General features: G+C 50.0%; 1 protein-coding gene across 12 annotated transcripts in view; it reads left to right on the forward strand.

The window, feature by feature from the left end:
- The window catches only part of LOC135903907 (leucine-rich repeat-containing protein 24-like), a 1,007,861-nt gene that overhangs the window by 895,235 nt on the left and 98,954 nt on the right, over nt 1-13,672 (forward strand). The window contains exon 1 of one of the 12 annotated variants that reach the window (XM_065434373.2): nt 263-785. The exons of the other annotated variants lie outside the window; for them this stretch is intronic. The gene's annotated coding sequence lies outside the window, so the exon portion shown is untranslated. Of the gene's footprint in view, nt 1-262; nt 786-13,672 lie in introns of those variants that run through there. 12 annotated transcript variants of the gene reach the window in all.

The following is a 13,672-nucleotide window of genomic DNA, read 5'->3' on the forward strand; positions in this document are numbered from 1 at the left end:
GCGGTAATCCGATCTCCGGGTTCGTCCGCTCCGGGCGCTGCTGTCCTTTCACTGCCGCGAGAGCGGTGACGCGCGCCCCTATCTATCGCCGGCCTGGCCCGCGACGATAAGGTCTCCACGCGTCCGACGAATGCGCCGCGCTGGACCCATCGACGGTTGAGAAGGGGGGAGGCTGTTCGGGGCTTGTCGATTGTTGTGTATTCGTTCTGCCCCCTCCCCCCCGCCCCCCTCCTTCACCTGCCGCGGCCGTGAGTCAGTGGGAAGGCTCGTGTTTCTTCGCAAGACGTGTCACGAGCTGCTCGCCACGTTGTACCCGGTCCTTCTGCACCCTGCTCGCCATATGCAGTGCCAGTCTGTCCCCGGGTTTTCTTCAAAGCCAGTTTCGTTCCTCGCTTGAGAGGGCGGTGGTATCTCGAGGCAAGCGGGATTGAGTTTGGCCATCGTCCGCAGCCCTTCGCGCCTCTTATCAGACTCCTCTATCATCCCTTTTCGGGTGAGCTGACGCACGCTTGAGCAAAGTCGACTTGTGAAGTGTCAACGCTGGATACGATGAGCGTGGGCGACCACCCCGACCGCCATATTCTCCGGCGCGGAGTCTGAAAAAGCGGTGTTTGTGTTCCGCCGGGGTGAAAAGGAATGAACTCCCGCGCCCTCGAATGATCACCGCTTTTTCCTGGCTGTCTTTGTGTTCTTGTGTTGTTCCCCCCACCATGCTGTGCTGAATGCTGTCGCCATAGAAACTAAGCGTCTCGTTCAAGTGCTCAATTGGATAGCATTCTTGCCAGGTAAGAATTTGCTTGTTTGACAGTCGGTCATGAGCAGTGCACTGATAACCTTGCGTGTAAATTTAGCGCGGGTGTTTTGGTGGACCAGAACTATTGGAGTGTTACACTGATATATAGGCGCTATGGAGAGACTCGTAGTGGCGGTGCTTTTCCCATGAACCGCATTTGTATTCTCCAAAGAAATCGGCAAGCACCACGCAGCTTCGATGTCACTACGATGCGAAAATAGGTGCCGTACCTTCTGTTTACATTGATCAGAGACTAAAATTGACTAACGGACACTTGGTGGCACGGCTTTGTACTTACGTGTTGCCTCTCTGCCTTTACTACTTCTCTCTCTCTCTCTCTGTCGCTCTGAATAAGAATGTCAGCTTAAAATTTCTATGGCACCACCGCGAACTTTCGAAACACTTCCCTTTTGTTTTCTTTCCGCATCTTTAATACCCTGTGTAATCTACCCCACTTTGCAACCCTGCGAGAAATGGGGCCCATTCAAACCTGGTGACGCACCCTCGATCTCAATCCATAGGAAGCTCAGGCGGAACAACTGCCGGTCATGTATGCCAGCCCAACTCCACCCGCTGCAGCATCGTCACCACTACCATCTACACACTGTGCAAACAGAGCCGTACGTCGCTTTCCGACAGAAAATTAAAAAAAAAAACATACATATAGTATGCCTGAGATTCTGCGTACGCTCGTTCAACCAGCGAGCGGCGAAAGTGTGACACTAGCGCCATCTTCCAGTAAAACTAGGAAACAAGCGGAAAGGAACACGCGCCACCATTTGCGGCGCGCGCATTTGAACGGCACAGAGCGTACCCAGAAGTGTGGTCAGAGTGCTTCAATGCTGCTTTCACAGGGGTGGGCATCGGAGTCGACACGCATTATAATTCCAACCAGCGCAAATTGATGGAATGAAGAGGCTTGCTTCTGATTAAACATGATCGCACGTCCGGTGTTCTGTCGTTCTCCTCAGTCATCTTTCGCGCTCAACATCCCGACGCTCGATATTGTGAAACAATATCTTCATTCATTGATCTTCCGTATGTCTTCCTGCGCTATAAATAAAAAGAAAACAATCGCAGTGTTTCCTATATGTATATAACCACATGCAGCCAACAAACAATGAATCCAAGGAAAGCATAGGGGAAATTAATTGTAGTTGAAATTGAAATGTAGAAAATAATAAAGAAAAGGGAAATGAGGACACGTTATTCTTTCGTGCACTTTCATTTTAACTTTAAGGTTAGTTCTAGCAGATCAACATAAATGCCCCAGAATAATAATCTTTAATACGACGCGGATGGGAAAACGGCGCCTCAGTAGCTCATTTGGTAAAAGCATCGCACACGTAATGTGAAGACGAGGGCTCGTATCCCACCTGCGGCAGGTTGTTGTTCTTGTTCTTATTGTTTTTCATCCACTTTCGTTTCCATTTATTTATCATTCCTTTAATTCAATTAAGAGCCACGGATAATTTTCCCGATATCCTCTGTCCTTTGGTTTCATTGTTTGTTGGATATATATATATATATATATATATATATATATATATATATATATATATATATATATATATATATAATGAAAAGCCAACAAACACTGACACCAAGTACAACATAGGGGAAATGCATGTGCTTAATAAATGAAATAAAGTAATGATAAATTAATGGAAATTAAAGTGGATGAAAAAACAACTTGCCGCAGGTGGGAACCGAACCCACAACCTTCGCATGTCGCGTGCGATGCTCTACCAATTTTCATCCACTTTAATTTCCATTAATTTATCATTACTTTATTTCATTTATTAAGCACATGCAATTTCCCCTATGTTGTACTTGGTGTCAGTGTTTGTTGGCTTTTCATTATATGACTAATAATTATCGGGTCCCTCGGTTAACCCCCTTTCTTCTCGTTTATATATATATATATATATATATATATATATATATATATATATATATATATATATATATATATATATATATATATATATATGAACTGTTACAAGAGATGATTTCAGATAGTCGTCATCTCAGACTTATTGTAAGTACAAATATTTGTGGATTCCGCCCCATCCAGCCCAGGGGCCAAATTCAGAAAGATTTTCGTTCGTAAGTAGTCCTTGCCGTTTGCCGGCCACGTTCGTTAATTATATGTCCAGCATCCAGATTATCTAGAGTTTGCTCTTATGAGCAATTATAGCATAAAAGCGTTTTCTTATTACGGGTCCCCATCTCGCCGGAAGCCAAGCGAGGTCACATTAACGCGAGAAGCAAGGACTTGGTCCCTAAAAACTGCAACCGTGCACTTGTTCAAAGGCAGCCCTGGCACGTCGTTAAGAACGTAATTGCTGTCTTAGGACGTGTGCATTGGGAAGCATTGGGAATTAGTGTGGTGCACTCGTTACTTTGGACCAACTTCGACTGCTTCGGCAACTGTTGAAGCGACGCTGGCTGATGATCTCCAGGTCATCAACGCTCTGCGGTCGCTCATGAATGCCATTCGCGTTATACTTACCAACATGAAATCTTCATCTGCGCAAAGCGTGCTACAGGTGCTGGACACTTTGAGACCAGTATTTGCAGCTTTTAATTGAAATCATGGCTCTCCAGAATCCGTCGTTTCGTGACGAAGTCCGGAACGCATCGATATTTTAGTGAAACGGCAGAGGACTTAAGTCACGCATGTTTGTGTTCACGAATAAGTTCCCAATCATCGTCATCTGCGAGCCCCTATCAGATAATATGAGACTGTCCGCGTATGAGTGTTTCATGTCCGCCACCCACGGAGACTGCAGCAAGATCATCGTATTCATAGGACGTGATCTTACGTATGCCCTTCATCCAGTGCCACCTGACCAAGAAAACCAGTACGTATGTCTGACAGTGAAAAAAGACAAGCTCACTTTCACAGTAGTTGGAGCCTACATATCGCCTTCAAGTCGGCTGGACTGCGAGTGGTTACGGCGAATCACGACAGCGACTCCGCAGCCTTTGGTGATGACTGGAGATTTTAATGCCCACCACCATTTCGGGGAAGTTCTAAGATAAACTCGACAAGCAGAAGATTAGTGTCATTTGCCTCCGAACAAGAACTGTGCTTGTTAAATGATGGAAGTCCCACATTTCTGCGTGGAACTGCTTACTGTAGCTGCCCGGACCTCACCTTCGTTCACTGGAAAGGTCAGGTGGTTTTCGGATATTGAAACGCGGGGAAGTGACCACCTACTCACTTATCTTAGGATTGAAGGGCTCACGAGCTCCAAGTTACCTGGCGTCACACAAAGCATCGACTGGCCAATGTTCAAACCAATTGTCGAAGACAGCTGTAGTGATGACTTGTCCTCTAGCCCAGAAGACATCATAAAGGGTGCCCTAGAGGCTGCCACACATTGGCTTCCGAGAATCTATACGCGCACCGAATACGACATTGAGCTGGAGAAGCTTCGTGCAATTCGCGCAATTCGTACAGACTTCGTGCCGGCGCACGAAGTCTGTACATGACTTGAGCATGGCCAGAAGAACTAAAAAGAAAATTCAGCGTCGCATGGACAAACTTGCATCGCAAAGATGGAAGTCATTCTGCGAGTCTTTGGATCCACGAAAACCTTTGTCTCACATATGGAGAACAGTTCGTGGTCGCCGTGGAACCGCTCAGCAGTGCCACCCTTTTAAGTCTTTGGCCCTTCACCAACAATGCAGCGAGATTGACGTCGCTGAAGCTTTCTGCAGGAGGATTGCTGGCGAAACTAGTTCCACTGGAACATCGACGCTCCACCACTCACCGATTTCACGCGACCCCCGCATGGACAGTCCTTTCTCCATGGATGAACTCGAAGTTGCACTGGCCTTGTGCACGTGATACGTGATATCCGTCGACAGACAATTAATCTCGTACAGCACGAGTCACGTATTTTCGGGGGTGGTCATTCACAGAAATCTCTCCTGGACACCTCATGTGAATTACATGAGAAAACGCCTGACAGGAACTTGCCATATGTTTAAGTTCCTATCAGGAATGACCTGGGTTGTGCCAATACAATCTATTCTGCAACTGCACAGGGTCCTCTTTATTGGATTCTTGCGGTACAGCCTACCGGTCATGTCCAACACCTGCAGAACTGACCTGAATATAATCCAAAGCATCCAAGGCCAAGCCCTCACGATATGCCTTGGCCTACCGCGGAGTGCGTCAACGATTGAAGTTATTGCAGTCGCTCAATATTCCACTCTTAGAACGCACATTAGCATTGAAACCATGCGTGTGCACATAAGACACTTCGCCCGGACCCCTACCCAACACCTCGCAAGTTTCCCAGTAGATAGGCCCCACACGACATTCAGTGCGGCTGTCTTCGCGCACCGTGCTTCTCTCAGGTCAGGTTCCACACCTGCGGCAAGACCTTCCATTCATCCATGGTGTGTGCGCCGTACTCAAGTAAACCTTACAATTCCAGGACTTCAGAAAAAGTCGGACTTGCCGTCATCAGCACTCAAGCAACTAACTTTACTTCTTTTGTTCGAGAAATACAGTGACTCACGCACATCCATACTGATGGATCAACTACATCAACCAGTTCCGGTGGCGCTGTAGTTATACCAACAATGAGAATAACCCAGCAGTTCAAGACTTCCTATGTCACTGCGTCTACATCTGCAGAGCTCGCGACTCTCCGCGACGCGCTTCATGTGATAAGTGCTGAAAGTGATAGAAAGTGGGCAGTCTTCTGCGATTCAAGGCCGGCCTTGCAACGTATGCAGTCTTTTCTCCGACAGGGAACTCACGATCAGCTCACATGCGAAATCGTGGAACTTGTCCATCACTTAGGAGAAAAAGGCCATGATATATATTTTCAGTGGATACCAGGTCATTGCGGTATCGTAGGAAATGATGAGGCAGATAAGGCAGCTCGGATGTCAAACCAAGAAGACCGCTGCGTCCCCATTCCTCTCTCAAGGACCGACGCCGCGAGACAACTTCGCAATCTGGCTCGCAAGATCTCCGTAGCAGAGTGGAATACCGCACATACAAAGCGCACAAGACTAAACAGAATAAACCCGTCACTTCAACTCAGACCTCCGACCGGTCTGCACCGACGCGAAGCCTCTCTTCTGTGTCGGTTGTGGCTTGTAGTTGCCTTCACGAATGCCTACTCAGCACTAATTGGAATGGCTGATAGTCCTACATGTGATGTTTGCGGATGCGAGGAGAATATTGACCACTTATTGTGGCATTGTCCTCAATTTCATGCACAAAGACAATCTTTGTCCAACGCCTTCAGGAAATACGATGATCGTCCTCTGAGTGAACATACAGTAGTAGAGCACCGTCCTCACCGACCATCAGCGCAGAAGGCAGTGAAGACACTTTTGTGCTTTCTCAGAACGTCTGGTTTACGAGAGTGGCTTTAAATCAAGTAGTGTCCGTACACGTATCTACACCTTCTCTCTCCCTTCTCTCTCTTCTCCTTATCCCTTCCCTCAGCGTAGGGTAGCCAACCAGACCCTTGACTGGTTAAAATTCCTGTCTTCCTATACTCATCTCTCTCTCTCTCTGTCTCTCTCTCTCTCTCTCTCAAACAGAAACAAATTATGGTGATTCCACGAGAAATCGCATATTTATGTCTACTTGATATATTTATGTCGTCTGTTATTATATGTTATGTAGGGATGTTCAAACTACACGGATATTTGTGCGTGCGTGCGTGCGTGCGTGCGTGCGTGCGTGTGTGTGTGTGTGTGTGTGTGTGTGTGTGTGTGTGTGTGTGTGTGTGTGTGTGTGTGTGTGTGTGTGTGTGTGTGTGTGTGTGTGTGTGTGAGCGAATGGCGCTGACAAGGACAAGTCGCACAGTCGCATAAACAGGGACGTTCCTTCTACTCCCAGGTAATAACACCAAACAATTCAAAAGCACATTGTTCGTACGTCCGTTGAACAGGAAATAAAGCCTGATAATCAGTAGCAGCTGTTCCAGAACTCGCGAAGAATGTCGCCGGAAGCGCCATCGCGCGGTACATTAGCTTAAAAAAATATATTAAAAGATCGTGCATAGTGGATGGTTCGTTCACTGTGGAAGGGACTTTCTTTTGGTATAGCCGGCATCGAACCTTGGAATGTGTGAAGTTTTAAATGGGGAAGTCAGTTCGTCCTCGCCTTTCGGCGAGTGTGCTGGGAAATTCGAAATAAAGGCGGAAAGGCAGGCCAATTAAGGCCGCGAAGCGCATCACTAAAGCAATAGCGCCGTTGCGCGCGGTTTCGAAGTTGCGTAGTCGCCGAGAACAAAGTTATTTCCTCGCTCCGGAAATGCGCGGTGCCTCAAAGTCTGTCCCACATCGCGTTATTTCGCAGTGACGCGCGCGCCTCCGTTTCGAGGCTATAGTCGTCGATCACTCCAGCTCTGGCCAAACATAGGCACGTCGAACGAAGTAATAACGCAGTTATACGCGCGTTTCAGGCGTGTCCGAAAACAACAAGAAAATAAATATATGTAGCGGCATAGAAGAACGACGGGAAACGAGCGTGGCAGCGGAAGAAGGGGAATTCAACTTGCATCCAAATGAGATGAAAAACGCGCCGTGTTGTGTCGCCGAAACTAAGCATAAAGAAAGGAATAACGTGCCGTCACTTCATTTCTTGGGCGTCGGCACCGCATTCTTTCCCTCAGTCGTTCGGGACGGCTTCCCGGCAGAAATTACGGAAGCCGTTGCATTCTTTCTGCCTTTTGCCACCAGCTCGCGAGTTTCAGTCGGGCTTTTAGCGGGTTCAAAGGAGCGACGTCGTGCGACGACGACTTCATGGAATTACCTCTTCGCAAATACGCCACTCGCGTTCGGCTTTGTCTACGTTTTGTTCTTCTTTCTACGTTTCTTTTTTTCGGCAACCAGTTATCTGGAGCATTATGCTCCCACTGTGTACTGTTTGTTCTTGGATTTCCTTTTCCTTCCGTGTTTTTTTTTTCAGTCTGGAGGAACTGAGATTTCCTTTTGGAAAACTGTAGCCGCGAGCGTCATTAAATGTTTGATTCGAGAGAGGAATTCTATTACTCCAAGCTGCCAGAGCGCACCGCGCGCGCGCTGTAACTTTGCTCGCACAATATCGACCCTTTGACTTCGTCCCTCGTACTTTGTGTGCGGCTCTGCGAGCTGCTTCCGAACAGAGTTCAATAGTGGGATCTCTGCCACTTGCGCCGCGCTGCACGTATACGCGCCACGTAGTCAGCCTTCTGTTATTATATGCACTTCTTTTACACGTACAGGTTTTGCGTTATCCTCTGACCGCCGAGCGATTGAAGATAGTTCTGTCGCGAAACGAAGTTTTGTGCTTGTGTTTGTTCGAGCACGCTAATATGTAAAGGCTATACGAAGCATCGAACTTCCATGTGAACTTGGACCGGCAGAACTCTCGGCATTTCATTACGGAACTTTAGAGAAGCCTCGCCGCCGCCCCATTCTATCTATTTCTTGCTTTCTTTTTTTCTTCTCACCTTTCTTCACTTCGTTCCTAAGGCTACGATGTAAGAGAAAAAATGTAATGCTGCTGCCTTCCTTTTATTACAATCTTTCTCGGTGCTGATAACGTCATCGCAATGGGACATAATCGGGCGAGGATGAAGCCACAAACAGAACATAGCGTTATCATGCCAGTTCAATTGCGAGGCAGATAGCTTCCCGTCATTCTTTTAGACAGCAGTCCACGTAACGAGCTGGGCTAATTAATTCTCTGCCAGGCCATGAAACCGCCGCGCATAACATACTCTACCAAACCCTACACCTGGCATTCATTTTGACACCCGAGGGTAAACACTCCCGGCGCCCGCTTTGCTAATTACAAACCCTGTTTCCAAGGCCCACGTAGTGCGACCTGACTCATTAACGAGGTCGCTGTTATGAAGACGTCTCGCATAGTTACAAGCCTTTCGCGTGATGCAATTAAATTTGAATTTTTGGTCTGTCCAACTGATCGGCTATAGCCCGCTAGCCTCAAAATCGTGGTGGCTTCGCTGTCCGTTGTATGCTCTTTTCCGCCGTATACACTGAATAGTAGTGTTTCGAACATCTTGAAGGGGCAGCGCAATAAGACGATGACAGAAGGCAGGAAACACACAGGACAGCGCTGAACTCACAACTAACTTTATTCGAAGGCATACACACACTTATGTACACAACCCATCGCCCATCGTACCCATCGCAACCCATCGTAGTGTTTCGATGTTCCGTCGTTATAGCTGCATAATGCGCCGTCCCCTTGACTTACTTATTTCCTGCTAACATGACTGTCAGCGTGTTTGGCCGGGCGCAGCTCAGCTTTCGACAGTCTCTGCTGTCTCGCGGCATATCACGCTGCATATCTGCTCGCTTGGGCGAACACTTGTCATGGGATGTGAAGGCACTCAGCTAGAGGCTATCGTGACATCACTTGAAATAGAACTTCGAAGCCAGTGCTTTCAGACAGACGACAAGTCTGGAGAAGTACTTCTTCGTCCTTCAGAGTCGTGCTTGTCTCGGTGCCTCACACCGGTTGTTTCGCGATAGGCGCCCCCATTGAGATGCTGCAGTCAGGAGGTATTTGCATCCTTTTTTGTCGGTTTTCTCTCGCCGGTTGTGTTCGCAGTTGTGTGAGTGAGCTAACATTAATTCGTGTCGCATGATTTAATAATACTGTCGACCGCGGTGGTAAGACTTGTTTCGTAAGAATTATTTTTCTTCAGATTGCTTTATTTGTTCTCATAAAAATGAGCTCTTTATTTTTTCAGGCTGCGGAAAGTGTAAACATTTATTTTTGTTGATCTTTCTTGACACAGGAACGCACAATGTCAGCGATAACTTTCGAGAGGAAGTTTCGACCACGGTCAGTAAGCAGCTGTCGCGGGGCGCCATGAAGCAAGATAATGTCACGCAAGAGAAAGTCCGCGACGTCAGTGGCGCAGAAGTACTTCACTATCGATACGCTATCACTCGGGAGAGCCCGAGTGATAGCGTATCGGGTGGCGTAATCAGTCGCGACGGCTACCCATTTGTTCCCAGAGGATGACGTGGGAAAGGGACCGAGCAGGTCTAATCCAACACGAAAGAACGGGGACGGTGATCGGCTGGAGATGACCGGCAGGTAGCACCTGAGGTGTCTTCCGACGCTGGCAGGGATCACAGGCAGCAACATAGCGTCGAACGGAGCGAGCGAGACCAGGCCAATAGAAGCGGCGGCGGACGCGGTCGTACGTGCGGGTTACCCCAAGATGTCCTGCAGTGGGTGCGTCATGCATCTCAAAGAGCACAGTCTGTCGTAGATGTTTTGGCACGACAAGAAGAAGATCAGGGCCATCAGGGAGGAAGCTCCTTCGGTACAGAATGCCGCCCTGGAGGACATATCGGCGAACGGATGCGTCGGTAGGTGTAGAGCGCAGACGCTCGATGAGTACTCGCAGCGATAGATCTCGGTACTGCTCATCGGCGATGTTAGCGAAGGCAGACACAGAGAAAATGCCGTCGGCGGTACTACTGTCGGCGTCGTCAGGCTCGTCTACCGGGTAGCGAGACAGGCAGTCAGCGTCCTTGTGTAGTCGGCCAGATTTGTAGGTGACAGAGAACGAATATTCTTGGAGGCGTAAGGCCCAGCGACCAAGTCTTCCTGAAGGGTCTTTCAATGAGCATAACCAACAAAGCGCGTGATGGTCTGTGACAACGGAAAAGGATCGGCCATATAAGTATGGGCGGAATTTCGCAACCGCCCAAACTAGGGCCAGACACTCACGCTCAGTGATGGAATAGTTGCGCTCCGCGGGTGAGAGGAGCCTGCTGGCGTAAGCGATAACACGGTCGTGGCCACGCTGGCGTTGTGCTAGTACTGCTCCAATTCCGTGACCGCTGGCATCAGTACGGACTTCGGTAGGCGCAGAAGGATCGAAGTGGGCCAGAACGGGAGGCGTTGTGAGAATGTCGATTAGATGAGAGAATGCAGAGGCCTCGTTATCGCCCCACTGGAAAGGAGAGTCTTTTTTCAAAAAGTCGGTTAGTGGTCGTGCTATGGCGGCGAAATTCCTCACGAAACGGCGGAAGTACGAACAAAGGCCGATGAAGCTGCGCACATCCTTGACACACGTCGGAACAGGGAAGTGCGTAACAGCATGGATCTTGCCTGGGTCCGGTTGCACTCCGTTCGCGTCAACGAGATGTCCAAGGACGGTAATCTGGCGACGGCCGAATTGGCACTTCGATGCGTTGAGTTGCAGACCGGCTCGCCGAAAAACGTCCAGGACTGCTGAGAGGCGCTCGAGGTGCGTAGCGAACGTTGGGGAGAATACGATAACGTCGTCCAAGTAGCACAAGCACGTGGACCATTTGAAACCGTGAAGAAGGGAGTCCATCATGCGTTCAAAAGTGGCAGGAGCGTTACATAGGCCGAACGGCATCACCTTGAATTGATAAAGACCGTCGGGTGTCACAAAGGCAGTCTTCTCGCGGTCGAGATCGTCCACGGCAATCTGCCAATAGCCGGAGCGAAGGTCAATAGAGGAGAAATAGCGAGCACCGTAGAGGCAGTCAAGGGCGTCATCAATCCGAGGTAGGGGGTACACGTCCTTTTTGGTAACCCTGTTAAGGTGCCGATAATCCACGCAAAAGCGCCATGAGCCATCCTTCTTTTTTACCAGCACAACCGGTGACGCCCAAGGACTACATGACGGTTCAATAATGTTCTTGGCAAGCATTTTGCGAACTTCTGCGTGAATAACTTGACGCTCATCTGGTGACACTCGATACGGGCGGCGATGAATAGGAGGGGCATCGCCGGTATTAATGCGATGTTTGACAGCTGTAGTTTGGGCTAAAGGGCGATCGTTAAAGTCAAAAATATCGTGGTAGGAAAACAGAACGCGGTAGAGTTCACGAGCGTGCTCGGAGGGCAAGTCGGGGGCAATCATTTTCCGTAAGTCAGCGATGGGACAATTTGGCGACTGCGATGGTAGAGGAGTATCGGATGAAGTGTCGTCTACTGCAATGGATGCTACTGAGTGATCCTCGAACGAACAAAGCTGGGCCAAAGACATCCCACGTGGCAGCACTTGTGTCGTCAAGCCAAAGTTGACCACTGGCAGGCAGACGCAATTCGCCGTAATAGATAAAACTGTATGGGGTACCGTGATCCCGTGTGTAAGGAGGACGTCTGGCATAGGAGCCGCGATGTAGTGACCGTCGGGGACTGGTGGGGATGACACTAGGTCAACGTAGGTCAGTGCCGAAGGTGGCAAGCGAACGAAGTCGGCGGAACTGAGGCGACTGGGGTGTGGTTCAGCAGGATCCAGAACAGGCAGGTCAAGGCGGAGAGTACTGGCGGAACAATCGATGAGAGCAGAATGTGCGGAAAGGAAGTCTAAGCCGAGGATGATGTCGTGGGGACAGTGGGCGATGACCGTGAATAACACAACTGTTGAGCGATCGGCGAAGGAGACGCGGGCGGCACACATACCAATTACGGGGGCTGTTCCGCCATCGGCGACACGGACAACAGGCGTCGTGGCGGGCGTGATAATTTTCTTGAGCCGGTTACGAAGGTCAGCGCTCATTACGGACAAATGCGCCCCAGTGTCTATGAGAGCAGACACGGAAACACCGTCGACGTGCACGTCAAGAAGGTTCAGATGAGTGGGCAAAGTCAGAAGAGGATTTGGCGGCGTAGGGAGCAATGCAGCGTCACCTCGAGGCGCTGCATCGTCTAGTTTTCCGGCTGGGAGCGGCGCCCAAAGGGAGTCGGCGAATAGGAGCGACGGGGCTGGGGAGAGCGAGATTGTCGTCGTTGGGGCGAAGGTGAACGAGAATAGGGGCGGTTCGGCGCAGGAGAGTCAGTGGCGGCATTATCGGAGCGTGCGGCATAAGGACGAGAAGGGCCACCCGAGGGGCGAGAATAGGCAGTATAAGCAGACCGGGTCGGGGAAGTCCAGCGACTTCGACAGTGCCGAGAAATGTGCCCGATGCGACGGCAGTGAAAACAAATGGGCTTGTCGTCAGCAGTGCGCCATTCAGCTGGGTTGCGGAAACGTGGTGGGTAAGACGATGCGGGACGGGGCGGAATCGAAGAAGCCGGATGGGTATCAGGGTGATGGACCGAGCAGATGGTGTGAAGGCCCATGTTTTCGAACTCCCGGCGGACAACTGCCTGGATCAGGGAAACCGTCACTGCCGGTGCGTTGGTGGGGCTGGAGTCGAAGGCAGCCGGATAGGCGGCCTCAATCTCACGCCGAACGATCTTGGTAATATCGCCGGTGTTGTTGGGACGAGGAGCGTCGGCACAGGAAGAAGTCGCTGGGGTGTTGGGCAAACGGGCAAACTGCTGAGCGATACGTCTGCTTTTAGCGAGTTCCAGGCGGCGGCACTCTTTGATAACAGCATCCACCGTCGCGACGTTGTTGAACACGAGCAAGTTGAAGGCGTCATCGGCAATGCCTTTGAGGATGTGGGATACCTTGTCTGACTCAGGCATGTGTGCATCAACTTTGCGGCACAGAGCCAGGACGTCCTGAATGTACGTGACATAGGGCTCTGTTGACGTCTGCACACGGCCGGAAAGCGCCTTCTGCGCGGCAAGTTTGTGACCGTAGGGGTTGCCGAACATGTCTCGGAGCTTTTGCTTGAACGAATCCCAACTGGTGAGCTCCTCTTCGTGCGTCCGAAACCAAACTCGAGGTGTGCCACCGAGGTAAAAGACTACGTTGGCGAGCATGATAGTAGGGTCCCACCGGTTATTGCGGCTGACGTGTTCGTACAGGCTGATCCAGTCGTCGACGTCGTCCCCATCTTTGCCCGAGAATACGCCAGGATCACGAGGAGCAGGGAGAGAGATGTAGGTCGTCGAAGTGGCAGGAGGGGTCGGAGGCGGCTGAGTCGAATTGTCAT

Source organism: Dermacentor albipictus, chromosome 3 (genome assembly GCF_038994185.2).
Source record: "Dermacentor albipictus isolate Rhodes 1998 colony chromosome 3, USDA_Dalb.pri_finalv2, whole genome shotgun sequence".
Classification (NCBI taxonomy): domain Eukaryota; kingdom Metazoa; phylum Arthropoda; class Arachnida; order Ixodida; family Ixodidae; genus Dermacentor; species Dermacentor albipictus.